Below are 11,313 nucleotides of genomic sequence, written 5' to 3' on the forward strand. Positions count from 1 at the left end.
TGGTTGGGTCGTTACATTCTCTCCCACTTAAATATACGTTCGTCCTCGAACGTGCTAAGGACTATTCCGGAGTTGTCCAAAATCACAGTTTAACACTTCGAGCACCTACCCGTGCTACCACACCCAATTGAGCACATTAGCTCGAGCCAATCTGAAGATTCTCCCCTTTATTTAGGCAAATAAGCCTTAGAGCCCAATTCTAACATCCAGAATTCTCCACCATGCATGTTTCCAACCTATGAATGTCGTATCAATCACTACACGATGCACCAATACAAGATTGCATACCTTTGTTGAATTTAGACCATGCACCGCATCATTCACATGACTATAATAACATCTTCTGATAACAATAGCCAAAAATTCCACGAATCTGATGTTCACAATACACCTCATGATACCTATAATTCCTGTTCCAACTCTTGAACTGCTTCCACGATGGAAGAAATGTGTAGAAATTCATAACCAACTGCTGAGTCAACAATTTATTGAGTTTCTCTTTCTGACAAGAACCATTGCCTCATTATGGACCAAATACTGGTATTTGCTCTTTATTATACTTCATATAATCCGATCGTACTGATCCCGGATCCAATAACCTTGTTTCACTTAGTATAAGCTGCTCGGGCAATAAGCCACCTCAGACATAACAAAAAGTCTCATATGATGCCACAATGAGCTAATAAGCTACGGACTCGATTGCGATACATAGGGAAAACAGACTATAGAAAGGATTACTCAACCCACATGACTAATTAAACAACTGAAAAGGTTTTATGAACCTTCCTCAGAAAATGGGACACAAAACACACAAAATAGAATATAGGGAACTGTACTCAACATCACACTGTTGCGGTGTGCAACCCGATCTGCACAAAAAGAATCTAAAAGAAAATACTTACCGAGCTAGAATGCTCATTATTTGCAAAATATCCGAACATCGGACACAAGCACGCTAAGTGCATAATACCATCCTTGGAAGGACCGACAGCGCCATATGCTACAACTAAGGTGCGATATATGATCTGAATCTCGAGAGCCATCATGCTCACACAACACCATCGCTACGCGGAACCTCAATACATAAGAATTTTATCAAGCCATTTCATAACTCACACGGCATGACACAATATTATTACATGAAATAACCGACAACGAAACGACATCCAACGTCCAAATACTCCTCCATAGGGAGATTTTATGCTGAAATGAACACATCCGGCCTGATATAGAGCCCGTATTCATATTTAAATCCATCCACAGACCTCAAGACGATTCTGATCGCACCGTACTAGGCTAATAACCTTTCAAGGATCCATAATAACCCTTTTTCCCATAACACATAAGAATAGCCATCATAATCGGAACAAACTTCCACAATCCACAACCAAATGAATCGAGCGCCCTCTAGGCATAAATTCTCGAATCAGCGATATTACCACAATCTTCATATTTGGTTTCAATCTTCACTCAATCAAGTGGCTACATGTCACTCTTATACAATATTTCCGTGAGACATACTCCCATGACCTTTCGCACCAGGTAACAAGTCTGCACATCCATGCTGCCGGTTACACTAATGCTGTAAAGCATATCAAGAATCTACAAATCAATACACAAGGTCTCTTACCCCTGACATCGACCTTAGATGATGCCAAAAACAATACCATCTTACTTTAAACATCTAAATCCCTTTCCTGTTCATCCGAGCTCATGACATCCTTGTCAACACCGAACCAAAATCTTAAATCCTCAACTTTCGAATCCCATGCTACTTAGTGCACTTAACCATGCCAATGCGCAGGAGTACAGGAATTCCATCATAACTCCCGAATCACTAATAGGGTAAACACTTCATCATATAGAAACCTTCTTCTTAACTCATTTCAAGAGAACCATTGCAACACGTGACTGAATTTCCATATCCGTAAAAACATATCGGCCTCAAGTAGTAGTCTAAACCACCATAACTCTTCTGGGATCCCTCTACACATAACATGTCATAATACTTGAATTTCTCCAAATAAAATCAATTATGGCAGCTGTCAAGCCTCGCACGTATTGCCACAAATCACATGGATAATTTAATGCGCTGAAGGAACTGATCATTGCCACCATCGTGCTGATTCAACCATTGTTAGTTGATTCGTCTTTTCTCAATTTACTCTCAACTTGCCTTAGAAATAATAATAGCTCCATTCATTACATCACGAACTCAAATCCGTACTCATCCTAAGTGACCTTATTTCACGAGACCACGCTATTTCAAAACCCACTAATTATCTCATATCCCTTCTTATGCGCACGTTTTACATCTTCAATTGGTACACCCATTCTGATACTTCTTTTATGAATCCGAAGTTATTTTCTTCCTTTCTTCCAATGCTACACCACAACCTGAAGATAACGTAGAGTACCCTAAGCCCCGTTTCATAATCTGCTGCAAAAGCTCGATACTCAACCATACTATAGACTCGAGATCCTTAGACACCACACTTTAAATTTTTTTGAATCCACTAGGAACGTTATTGAGAGTCACTTGCTCTGACTTGTTCCCAAACATGATCAATTCCAAAGCCCTGCTAGCACATGGACACTTTATCAAGGAAACATCCGACTATTTCACTTTCCTGTGCATTACATCTACACGAAGCATAAACTCTGAGTCTTCCAAAAACCTGAATATGAATTATTAAGGCCAAATATGGCGCACATTCCTCAAATACTTTTCTCAAATTACCACTGATGTTTTCTTTCCTTAGTTGCAATAACCCACCAATACACCGGTAACCCGAAACCACACAAGTTGACACTACGCAATCCAATCATAGATGGTGGGGCTTTCCCACTTAGCTTGAAGCTACAATTATAAAATTTTGGAATCCACCGAGATTCTTTCTTCATCGTTGACATGATCCTGCACACGCAACTCGCCAAATTTTTCTCAAAATCCTTCTATTAACCTTTAATAAATACTCCGAACCACTAGCCACATTTACATATTAAATTTCTTACCGGAAGCTTCGTCAATACCACACAACCGCTAACCTGCTTACAGGAGATAACCCACCCGTGGAAATTACATGTCGACCTATGCCAACGCCGCTGCACTGGGTGCAAATACTACAAAATCAGTAGATCATCCTGAGTCCAGGCTCATTCACCAGCTGCACCAGTCCGTTCACGCCTCACGGACTTCAACTAGAGGTGCGACAATACCTTCCAATCCAAAGTCATGTTGTATTCTTCTTCATATCAAGCAACTCCCTCCTGTTGTATCCAATCTTCCTCAATATAGCAGCTAATATTGCATCTTAAGTCCGTAGACCTAGTCATTGTCCATTCTACATCCCAAATCACTCGAAACATTCCTCAAGACGTGTAATCATCCTACCATGTAACCCATGTGCTACCTTAGCACTCTTCCACTTTGGTCAACCATCTCCTTTAAGCAACTACTCTGCTTTTTTTTTTCTTACACTTGGCCTTTTCGGAGCCTAACCACCGCAAGGCACCTACCACATGTCCTTCCTCATCCTTCGCTGCCCAGTTGTTGTTTTAACTCAAAATTCATCTCTATAGCACTTGAACCAATAGCTCGTTACCGGCTTTAAACCTTTCTGATGATCATCCTTCTTGAGACATCAACACTACAAACGATGCTTCGATCCTGAATCACTGCACACCGCGATCTCTAACGACTGCTTCCCCTATACCAATTCCTAACACCCCGTCATGAAGGCGAGTTGAAGAAAACCATAACACCGGCGAACCTTAACGCATTTTACAAGGCGATGACACTACATCAAAATTGAGAACTCTACCATACTCGAAAATATCAAGCTTCGTTACTCCATCAACCCCAAACCTGAACATTCATAGTCCGATTTCCTTTTCTCCGTTGGAATTAAAACATGGAACCTTTGAATCATGTACTGAGAAAACCTTCTTTCAAGTAGTTTACTGCCCCGACACATAGACGGGCATTTTACCATTTCATAAACACTGTGCGATAACAATGCACGAATCGTCATAACAATCAATGCCAAATCTCAAAACCTTAGGTAGTACTGATACTTAATTTGAAATGACAGAGCGGCCTTTCGCAAGGCGACGACAATAGCCTAATTAATTACACAGGGAGAAGTATCCTGTACTACATCTGTAGTACTATTAAAAATTTCCTCGATCCCCAATTTATAACAATCGCTTCACATCGCATAAGATTGAATAGGAAGGAAATGTAGGCATAAGCCTCAAAGGAATAGAATCGCACGATGAGGAATCAAAAAGGAAAGTATTCCTAACAGCCCTGTAGCCTCTCGAAGATAAGAATAAACGTTTCTGTACCGATCCGCAAGACTCTACTAGACTTGCTCATGACTCGTGAGACCTAAGTGAACCTAGTGCTCTGATACCATGTTGTCACGACCCAAAATCTAAAAAAAAGGCCGTGATGACGCCGGACACCACTGTCAGGCAAGCCAACCATAATTAATTAACATAATTACCCATTTTAGTATTTTTGAAATAAAAAATAAATTCTTTAATAAAATTGTAGAGATAATACTCATAGAGTAAATGATAAATATTTTTGCAGCTAAATTTCTAAACAATTCACAACCATTCCCAAAACCAGGTGTCACAAGTGCATGAGCATTTACTAGGAAATTAAAAATAAAATACAGCATCTGTCCAGAATACAAATTAGACATGAAAATATAATAACTCTGAAAGAGACTCTGTTAGCTGCGGATCGTAACATAGAATGCAGCTCACCCATGTCCCCACAATTATTGACCACACCTCTGCGCCCATAAGGCCGCTATACATATATGTACCTGCACAATAAAATGTGCAGCAAGTGCAGTATGAGTACGAAAATAACGTGTACCCAGTAAGTATCAAGTCTAATCTCGAAGTGGTAGAGACGAGATAGCCGACTTTGACACTCACTATGGGTCAATAATAATAATTGGAATAAATTATAGTTATTCAAATCAGCATGGTTCACAGAGTTAACAATAATTTTATTCAATTAGCAAAAATAATAAGAATCCTTCAAATGCAATAATTTTTCAATTTATTAATTAAATCATGCAATTTCAATAAAACTTCCAATTTATCAAATAACTTTACAAGCTGCAATTCAATTTAAATAAATATTTTAATTTATCAATTCGTCTCATTCACAGGAATAACAATAATTCCTTAACAAGCAGGAATAATAATTCATTAAATTTCAAAGATTTTCAATTTATCAATTAGCTTCGCAAGCTGAAATAAACTATTAAGGTATTGTGTAATTATTATTATTAAGTATGATTTCTGCCGAGGACGTACGACCCGATCCAGAGTGTCGTGTACACTGCCGAGGGACGTGCGGCGCGATCCATAGATGCATCTATCCTGCCGAGGCGTTCGGCTCGCTTCACAAGAAAGGATGACATTTTCTTATGTACCTCCGGAAGGAGAGTATATTTATTATGAGATAAATTCGGAGGAGAATAATTTCTTTTAACAATTAATTGATTTAAACAGAAAATCAAGCATATGAAATTTTCATCCTCTAATATCTTTATCTAACAATTCACAATATATTCATATATATATATATATATATATATATCAATTAATATTAATTAATCAAGGAATACAATTTACACAAGTGATTCATGCTTTGAGTTCTAAACTACCCGGACTTTAACATTTATAGTAGCTACGCACGGACTCTCGTCACCTCGTGCGTACGTAGCCCCCGCAATTAGCAATAATTATTCAATTTAATCCCTATGGTGTAATTTTTCCCTCACAAGATTAGACAAGAGACTTACCTCGTCTCAAAGTCCACATTCCAATTACCACGTCGCGTTGAATTCTTGATTCGACGCCGAAAAATCCAAAACTATCCAAATATTATACAAAATAATTAATATATGCTAAATGATTCGAAATTTATCTATTAAATAAATTACCTTATCCAAAATGGTAAAATTTTTAAAATTTACCTCGGGCCCACGTGCCCGAATTTCGAAAATTTCCGGAGGGAATCGTTACCCATAATCTCAAGAATTAAAATATATAATTTCCATCCAATTCCATAACCATTTCCGTGGTGAAAAATCAAAAATACCAATTTCTAGGTTTTTCTTCAAAACTCCAAATTTCTACAAATTTTCATGTTTAAATCCATATATAAATCATGTATTTAACTTGAATATGTGTGAATTAACTTACCTCCAAGTTGCTAGGTGAATGCTCCTCTCAAGAAGCTCCCAAGATCGTCCAAGAATGATGAAATGAGCAAAAATGCTCAAATCCCCGCTTTAAACACTCACTGCCCAACGATCATCGCGCCCGCGGCAAAATTTTTCTCACCTACGGCTTCGCAACAGTGATGGATTTTTCGCACCTGCGGCTTCGCACCCGCGATGAATTTTTCGCATTCGCGGCTTCGCACCCGCGATGGTTGTTTCGCATCCGCGGCTTCGCACCCGCGGTGGAGTTTTCGCACCCGCGATCACACCAGATATCAGCTGCCTCAACTCTTCTTCAAATTCCAAATTCGATCCGTTAATCACCCGAAATTCACCCAAGGCCCTCGGGACCTCAACCAAATATACCAACAAGTCCTACAACATTATACGAACCTATTTGAAACCTCAAATCACATAAAACGACGTTAAAATCATGAATTATGCTCCAATTCAAGCTTAATGAAACTTAAAATTTCCAACTTCTACATTCGATGTCGAAACCTATCAAATCAACTTCGATTGACCTCAAATTTTGCACACAAGTCATAAATGACATAACGGAGCTATGAAAAATTTCGAAACTGTATTCCGACTCCGGTATCAAAAAGTCAACTCTCGGTCAAACTTCCAAACTTAAATTCTTGTTTTAGCCATTTCAAGCCTAATTTCACTACGGACTTTCAAATAAAATTCCGATCATGCTCCTAAGTCCAAAATTACTATACGGAGCTGTTGAAATTATCAAAATTCTATTACGGGATCGTTTGCACATAATTCGATATCCGATCACTATTTGAACTTAAATTATTTTTAATTGTTTCATCAAAATTCCATATCTCGGGCTAGGGACGTCAGAATTTGATTTCGGGCATACGCCCAAATCCCAAATCACGATACGGACCTATCGAAATCGTCAAAATACTGATCCGAGTCCGTTTGCTCAAAAAGTTAACCAAAGTCTGAACCAAAATACTAAACCAAGTGTTCCGATTTCAACCCAAACACTTCCAAATCCCGGACCAACCATCCCCACAAGTCATAAATTATTTAAAGCACATACGGAAAGTTTTTATTTAGGGAAACGGGGTTCTAAAAGTCAAAACGATCGGTTGGGTCGTTACATTTGTGCTTTTAATATAGTGTAGATAAATTGATATAGATAGATATATATATAGATATATATATATATATATATATATATATATATATATATATATATATATATAGTATATATACATATAAAAAACTAAAAGAATGCGTTCATGAAAAATAAAAGATCAGGATACTAAATGTTTTTTTTTATACTCTTCAATAGGGATATTAATGAATGTCCGAACTATTGTTTTATTCTTTTTTTTTTCTTATCAACCTACTAAAACTTTACCTCTTTAATAGGGTTATTAAATGATGAATTTTCTACATACTGATGGACTTTAAAATATTTCTACTTAATGATTTTTTTTATTTATTTCTTGAGGTCAAAATGTGCGTAGTTAATATCCCACTAACGAATGTTCTTATTCTTTTTTTCTTTTTGAACTACAAACATTTTGACCTCTTTAATAGGATATTAATTAATGAGTTTAATCTTATTTTTTTTCCTTTTTAACCTACGAAATGTTCTGCCTCTTTGTAGAGTATTAGGGATACTAATAAAAGGAGTTTCCTACTTATTGTCTTCTTCTTAATTACTTATTCCTTTTATTAAGGTAATTTTATTTTTCCAAAAAGTATTTTATTTGTATTTACCATTTTATCCAATATAAAGTGCATTTGCGGAGGGTAAAAAAGGCGAACGACATTTCACTAAAAGCCTTCGTGCTTTTAATATAACTAGTATCTATAATTGTGCATTGCACGTTAATAATGATACATGATTGTTTAAACATTTATTTATATGAAGGAAGAAAAACTTTAATTAATGAGAGAAATTATATATATAATAATACAACAATCATCTAAATGTCGAAAAATATTATTACATTAGCAAAATGCGTGAATTCAAAATGAAAGGACGTTATCAAAATTTACACAAACGATCAATTTAGTCATGTTAATTAAATAATTATGAATTATAGTTTAAAGGTATCTAATGTGATGGTGTCTTATTAAATACTTCTTTGCAGACGATGTTCTTTTGTGTATGTTTCCTTCTAATACTTTGGTTGTTCTGCCATAACCAGAACTCTTATTGTCGATATTAATATCCCTCTTGAAAGTGCAACATATAGTTATTCGTGCAAGAAAATATATTATTTTAATTATAGTTTAATTTTTAGGATGTTTGTCCTTGTGCTTTATTTATTATAATAATTATAAAATATAAACATACTGAAAATTATTTTTACACAAATTTAAAGGATATTCTTTAGTTTCGGAAGACAAAAGTTGATTTTGTAGATAAACACATACTTAGAAGCACATTGATCAGTATCATAATTTCTGCATATATGACGTTATTGTCAAAACTTCTATATACTATATGTGTACTATTACATAAGCTATTTGGCAGAAACTTCTATATACTATATGTGTACTATTACATACTTAGAAGCACATTGATCAGTATTATAGTTTCTGCATGTATGGCGTTATTGCCAAAACTTCTATATACTATATGTGTACTATTACATAAGCTATTTGGCAGATCTAAGTTTTTCAGTAGCATGACAGGCATAGTTTTCTTCAAAATCAACCTATATGCAATGGAAGATAAATTTTAACTTAGTCTATTATATATACGGTGACACTAACATACGTAAGAAGATGGTAGAAGGTCATTTGATATTAAAGTATTTAAGTATTCTTCTTGGTAGTAATTGTTGGTATCATCTTCTACTGAGTCAAAACTAAAAATTATTTTGTTCATAAAACTTAGCAATCAACCTTTTATTTAGTTGATCAACATATTTATTTATGCTAGCTAAGATAGCTCTTTAATTTCTATCATGTAATTTGTACAAATTGCATTTTAATCTAATGATGAAAATATTTTTCTAATTAAATGCACTACTATTACCTTTGGGTTTGATAACCAAGTGTTCTGGAAGAACCAAATCATCTTTTATTAGATGCTCTTCTTCGATTTCGATTAGAAGCAAGAAGTCACTGAATGTTGGATCTGTTCTTACTTTTATACTTCTTGTCATTTAAATATTTTTTATTTGAGGCCATAAGTATAATTTTGGCAAGCTAGCTTTTATTGTCTCTAATTTCGTCGATTTTGGAACTACTGGTAGTACTTGATAGAAATCACCTTCTAAACTATTACTTTTCCACTAAACAGTTCATTAATATCCAATATATTTCTAAAACTCTAGCAATTATTTCGATCCTTTGATGCTTATCCATAAGCACTTCATCCCATATTATCAATTTGGCTTTCCTTATAAATTTAGTACTAGTGCTCTGCTTTAATATATTTGTGATGGTTATTTCAGTTATTTGAAAAGATATATCAAATCTAAAGTGAGTTGTACGACCTCATAATAAAATCGGTGATGGTATACCACTTATAATTATTGCTAACAGTATCATGCCTCTTGATCTGACATTTGCAAGTACTGCATGACAGAGGAATATTATTTCGATTCCTGCGGAGGCATCTACAAAGGATAATCCCGCTAGTCGACTCTTTATAATATAGTACTGAAAATTTATTCTTGTTCAGGATTTAGCTTTGATTGTGCTTTCTCAGACACTTGTATTCTTAATACTATATTAATCTTTTTTACTTTGTGATCTATTATTTTTAATTTCTAACGCTCTTTTTATGGAATAAAGTTATGTACCCTAAGATTTTTATTTTTAACTGGAAAAATAATTTTACTCATATGATGAATTTAAAGAATAATTGAATTGAATTCTTTTACTAAATAATTATTGAAAGATTTGATTATTTGGTCTTAACATAAAAATAATTTATATTCTATTGATTCAGATTCTTAATATTAGTTCATCTCTTGTTTTGAATATTTAATCATAATTTATCTATCATAAATTTTATTTTCAAAGAGTTAAAAGATCGATCTAACATTCCACTTTTAGATCTTTATGTTTGCAAAATTATTAGTGGTATTAACTCTTACTTCCATTTTTTTTTTATCTTTCTCACACATTTATATTCTTAAAAATATTCTTAGTTTTTCTTTAGTAATTGGGTATATTTTTCAATATTACACGAAAAATTAATAATAATAATAATAAAATATTATTTGAGTAGGAAAGTAGTTCAAATATAATATATAAAATATATTATCGTGGAGATTTTTTTCTTCTTAATTTCAACAGTTTATGCAGTCCATTTAATATTACTTTTATTTTTTCCATTTAATATTACTTTTATTTTTTCTTGGTATTGGATATTATAGAGTGATAATGTATTACCAATACGGAGGATTCTTATGAAATTGATTATATTAAACCTTCCAACATATTTTTAATAAGAATTCAATAGACAAAATTTTATTAATTTTTAAATCTTAAATATTTAAAAAATTTACATAGAAGTTATTGTAGTCCAAAAAATAAGTTATTACAATTATGTCCTTTCACTATGAGTTCTTTTGTTTAATATTTTAGAACTATTTTAGTCTATCAATATCGTATTCGTGCTTTTATAATAATATAGGCTCTCTTTTTTATAAATGGATTTGGACAATATAATACATTCTCAAATTAAATTAGTAATAGGACAATTAATACATTTTTAAATTAAATTAGTAATAGGAATTTTTTAAGAAGTGTATCCTAAAAGTAATAGAATTACATGGCAAAACATATGTCTCTATTCCGAAAGTAATTATTATACTAATAAAAAATCGAATGTGTTCCTAAAGGTATTAGGTTTACATGCTAACATGTAGTATAATATATCTATGCTCGAAAGTAATTATACTAATAGGATTCTTAAAGGTAATCATGTAGGATTCCTAACGTGTAGTATGTCCTAAAACTAATAAGATTATAAGGTTAATGTCTAGAATTCCGGTTAGGTCCTTTTATTGTGAGTTATTATGCTTAATATTAAAAGATTATTTTTGTAAATCAACATTAT

Source organism: Nicotiana tabacum, chromosome 14 (genome assembly GCF_000715075.1).
Source record: "Nicotiana tabacum cultivar K326 chromosome 14, ASM71507v2, whole genome shotgun sequence".
In the NCBI taxonomy this organism is placed as follows: Eukaryota; Viridiplantae; Streptophyta; class Magnoliopsida; order Solanales; family Solanaceae; genus Nicotiana; species Nicotiana tabacum.